The sequence below is a fragment of the Meleagris gallopavo genome, chromosome 1, assembly GCF_000146605.3.
Source record: "Meleagris gallopavo isolate NT-WF06-2002-E0010 breed Aviagen turkey brand Nicholas breeding stock chromosome 1, Turkey_5.1, whole genome shotgun sequence".
Taxonomy (NCBI): domain Eukaryota; kingdom Metazoa; phylum Chordata; class Aves; order Galliformes; family Phasianidae; genus Meleagris; species Meleagris gallopavo.
In genome coordinates, this window is record NC_015011.2 from 24,564,444 (window position 1) to 24,569,976 (window position 5,533).

Here is a 5,533-nt window from a genome sequence, read left to right on the forward strand (position 1 = left end):
AAAAAAAAAAAAGTGGGCCTGAATGCAAATAAGCAATGCCATTCACTTTGTGCTACTGAAATTGTAAATTTTTTTTATTTAAATGATAAGATTAGTAGTTTCAAGACATTTCACACAGAGCACTTGAAGTATGATCCAATTCATTCAAAATCAAACTTTGAACTTTTTTCTCTAGTTAGTAAAAGCCAACAATATCAGAATAAAAACATTCAGTTCATACCTTTTGGGGTTTTGACTCATTGCCTCCAGCATCCTTTCCTAGCTAGTTATCTTAAGTAATTGTCTGGCCCCCACTGGCATTCTGATAGCATCGCATAAATTTTAAGGTTTCACCTCTCTCCATCTCACAGTGAAGAAGGTTTCATATTTTACAGGTGAAATTTTGAGACAAAGAAACAGACTCAAACCCTCAGAGCCTCCACTAATACCCGAGCGTATCCTGTAAATATTTTATATCTAATTAAAGTTAGTTGCCCAAATCACCCTCTGTGGAATGGAGAAAGACAACAGATAAGTGTTTCCAGTGTAAAGACAATATATTTCCTGCCTCTGTAAAACATCTCTCATAAGTGTCAAAAAGTGAATCACTTTCTGGAGGTCTTTTCTCTAACCATTGTCCAGAAGAAATGCTTTTTATTAACTTATGTTAGATAGGTTTCTCTGAAAGTTGAATGTCACTTGTGATGAACAATCAAAATTATCCCGGGACTTATATTCATGCAGGAAATTGAACTAAGCTCTTTGAAGACTTTGTTTAGCAGGTAAGCACTGGGATTGCTAGCAGCCTTGATAGTCTTTCTCCAAACAATTAGTCCACTTCTTTTAAACCCAGTGAAGTATCAAGACTCTTCTACTTTTCAAATCAGTAATACTTCATTTTTTCACAGAAGACTCAGCACACACTACACCAAATACTGCTCCAAAAGTTATTGTAGGATGCTAAAACTCATGTTTTAGGATAGTAGTATGGGTAAGTTAGTGATCTGCATGATGGTAAGTTCATCTTTCAGCTTTCTGCTTCTCTGATGTTGACCTCTGGTAGAATCAGAGCACAATGAACAGGTAAATAGGATGAATTTCCATTTCTAAAGCAAAGTATTCCATGTTAGATGCTGTATGTCAATTACGTGGAGTATTCACAATGTAAAAATGATTTCTGTGGTAGTTTAGCAATAAAACAAATGGAGTTTTCCTACTGCATAAGGCTGCATAAGGACTGACATGCACAAACTGACAGACTTGTGACCAACTCCAAAGACCACCAAAAACTCTCTGACTTCGGTAAGGTTTAGTTTGGGTCAACAGAAGCAGCAGTTTTAGAGTTAGAAAAATAATAATTCTATGTTCAAAAGGAAAAATAACTCTGAAAACATTTTGAAAACATCCCATCCATTGATAATTCCCAGAGAATTTGTATGATCAACATACTATGCTGATTTGTATTTAAATCACTATTTAAAAAAAAAAAACAACAACAAGCTACGTGAGTTATTTTGGATGACAGATAATAAAACTTAAAGGGAAACTAGTTCTTTAAAATCCTGTGATTGTGTGAATAAAATTGTACATAACAGGAAAAAAAAAACCCAACACACACATACAAAACTTTTCTGTACTGCTACTTGAAAACCTTATACAAACTCAGATCTCCATGTGTACAGAGCTAGTCTAAGCACACTTCCTACCAAAAGAAATGCTGACGTGAGTCCCTCACTGCTGTGCTACAGTTAATGGGCTACTCTTGTGATAATAGCAATATTGCTTCTAAAAAAATGTGATGACCCTCTGCAGATAGAAAATTCTTTATCTGCCATCATGCATATTGATTAGGAAAAAAAAAAAAAAAAAGAAAAAATAACAACCCAACTCAAGCAACACTTCTTCATGGATTACAGACTTGGAAGAAATGAGGCTTAACTGGAATTTATTCTCAAAAATGAAAAAATAATAAAAAGAAAATCTCTTTTGGAAAGAATAAACTCTTGCCAGTTATTTGTCTGTAGTATATGTTTCTACAGTAAAATAACATATGTATAACATATGTATGTAGAAATTCGTAGAATCAAAAGTTGTGAGGAGTGGCCCACTGTATACGTGGGCCACAATAAATATGCATACGAGCAGTCAGTTAGGGCTACCTCAGGTATGCGACCAAAGAGTCTAATCTCTGTCTCTTCCTAATGGATCATCAACAATTTCATTAGAAATTCATTAGAAATGATCGTTGCAGTACAGTGTTTACTACAATATTTTACTACATTTGCACTTTCATTTAAGAAAGGGAAAGCAAGTGACTAGATTTGACCCATTATCCACTGTTGTAGAAGATATAATTTCAGAACTGAACTGCTAGATCAGGCCCTCAGGCACTAAATTGTGATTCTAAAAAGTGTTTAAATGACTTAAAAATACAGTCTCCATTACCTCAGTTAATTAATAAGTCCCCAGTCATGCAGCAAACAGAAGAATCCATTCTTATTTTTCGTTTAATGGTAATACCTAAATCTTTCTGACATGTCAACAACATTAATGTAGTTAACCTGAAATTCCAATTATTCCTTTCTGCAGTTCTTTCTTTTGCAGCTGGAAGATGAAAGTGGATTTCTTTTACAGTTTAAGTTCCTTTGAATATAAGTATATTCTTAGCCAGTTATGCAGTTTCCCTGCTACCACTGTTGGCTGTATGCAGCCATTCGGTTCATTGGCTTTCTTTACAGCTCTTAAGTTCATCATGCATGTAAGTTCTTTCAGAAATATCCGCTAGCAGAAAAGAGAATGTTCCCAGGTGAATTCTTAATAGTCCTCCTCAAGACTTAAATAAATATAAAATACACCTTTCATGCAATGTGTTTCATTAAGTAAGACACTAAAATTTCTATTATTAGATGATAGTCGGCATTTGCATCACACAAGCCACTGACTGTGTGCTTGAATAGTTCCTAATATTTCAGAAATGTAATGGTTAAAAGATGATCCTGAAAATCCAATTTAGTCTTGATTTAATTTTCAAATCATATTTGATTTTCAATTTTTTCTTCATTATTCATAATAAGTGTTTTACTGCATCTCTAGTACACACACTCCTAAAACCTTCTCTAGCCTTTCTCACTGCTGTTTTCTACATATTTAGATGACTGAATTTATATTCCTACTTTTCAGTTAATTTTAACATTAGAGAGTTGTTCCACAATAATGTTGCAAACTGTGAGAAAAGTCAACGTTTCTCGCAAATGATATTTTGCTTAAAGAGTATTATTCTGTAGTTGCTTACCTTCATATAACTGAAGATATGTGGTCTTGTAGCTCTTATCCTTTCTGGGATTCAAAGGACATCATAATGACTCCTTAACTCCTCTGAAATCAGTTAGAGAGCACTGTATTTTGCTTCAACCCTCAGATTTCTCTAAAATTTTCATTTTTTCAAGGAAAAGTACTATGGAACTCAAGTTTCTTTGCAGTTCATAGGGAAAATGTCAGTGATGCTTCTTCAGGTTTTGTTTTATTAAATAAATGAGAATATATTGAATAAGCTTCCTAGTAAAGCAGTGTTCCAGGAGGTTCCATATGGCATCCAACATTTTTTCCATTTTTTCCATTCCAGGGCAGCAATATTTGATCATTTTTAGCATAGCTTTGTAAAGAAATGTGGTATTTTATGACAGCAGTTGCCATCAATTTGCTCATCATCAAGCTTTCTTTTCTGCCATCTCAATATCTCTTGAACCTGCAGACCAATTTCAAAAGAAGCACCTTGAAGTGTTATGAAAATCTGCAGGTGGGCAGGGGAAAAAAGCACGAGTTGTACATCAGAGAAAGCCCTTCATGAGTCCACCAAGTGTGCAGACACGAGTGAGAGAAGCAGGCCTGTGTGGACTTGTAGGGCTGGAGCTTGGAATCCCACGTATCATCAACTCGCTTGCCAGGCAGCACATGGGAACACCCCTTGGAAAGTGCTGGGTGGTGGCTGTGAGAAACAATCCAAAATGGGGGATCCTGGAAAGAAAGATTCAAGGGCAATATAAGAGGAATCCATAAGAAGTACTGTGTTTCTTTCACTACATATTAATGCAACATTCAAATTAGACTCAGTTTATGTAACTCTGTCATGAGACAAGGGATGACTGCTACATTTTGAATTCATTCAGAGCACACTTGTTTTGAGGTTGATTTTCTGTTGGTATTATTTTTCTGTAGGTTGTTAAAGCAGCGTAACAAATCAATGCTTTTGACTTGTGGGTTGAATTTTGAGCAGTCTTCGTATTTAGTTGCTATGCTTACAAAATTCCATACATGAAAACAGACATACTTTTTGCCTCATTTACCTCATCAGAGCGATGCATAGTGCAGAGAGTTCATTGAAAATATCATTATTTCCTATAATACAGAGTAGTAATTAAAACAATAATAGTACTAATTCCAGTAATTATGATTTAGGCAAAATCCCCAATCAATGGCACAATTTTAAAAGTAGAATGGTAGGATCTTGCCACTATTAAAGCAAGATATACTGCTTATTAGGTTAGAGAGAGGATCTGAAAATTAGACAGTTGCCAGGGTAAAAGCTCAATTTCTGAATCACTTTGCTGAAAGACAAAAATATATTTGTTAATATCACTAGTTTCAGAATATCCTTGCTGTATGACTTTAAGAAGGTCGCTGTAATATTTACTGTGTCTTCTTTATGGTATCAGTGAGTGGATATTTAATTTGTTACCACTTCGGGAAAAGAAGTATTATTATACTGATACTACATAGCTCACAATAGGATTAAATAGGCTTAAGTCCACATGGGCAACATAATCAATATCCGCATACAGTTAAGAATCAAGTTGAGCATAACCTGGATCTTCTTTTCCATGCAGTTTTGTTGGTGCTTGTGTTTTTCTGCAATTTCAAAGCAATTGCTCATGTAGGTTATCAACTCTTGTTTCTGTTCTTCACTATGTTGAGTATCTAGTGCAAGTTCAAATATCATCATTGCTCTTGGAGACCCCTTATTAAAGTGTTCTGAATCAGGAGTTAAATATTAATCTGTAAGTTGTAATGGACCTATTCACATAGGAATTTCTGTTCTTCCTGATTACTTATGGAATAAATAATTTGTGCTTCATACTGTGTTATTTATAGAGAAAGGAATCTAGAAGACCTCTGAAAGACCTCTGCATTCAGTTACTCCTATTGAATTTTTCAGGAATTTCTATTGAGCTCAGTAGCAGAGCATTTTCAGAAGCCTCAGTCATAGCTGAAAGAGGTCGTTGTCAAAAGTTATTGGCTAATTCTGGTTTCTTTAACCAGATCAGGGCCCCAGGATGCAAAGAATTATACGGTCATACAGTGAACCCCTTCTTTAAAGGCTGTACAGCTGAAAAGGACTTTACTGACAGATAACACTTCTGAAGTCTCAATGCCAACTTCAGCAATACGGAAAAAAATATAGCAGTGGAGAAAATAGCAGTAATTATTCAATGCAGAAAACCTAAACAGTATGTTTAGTTGCTGCAGACAATATGTTGCTTCCCAAATTAAGTAAAAA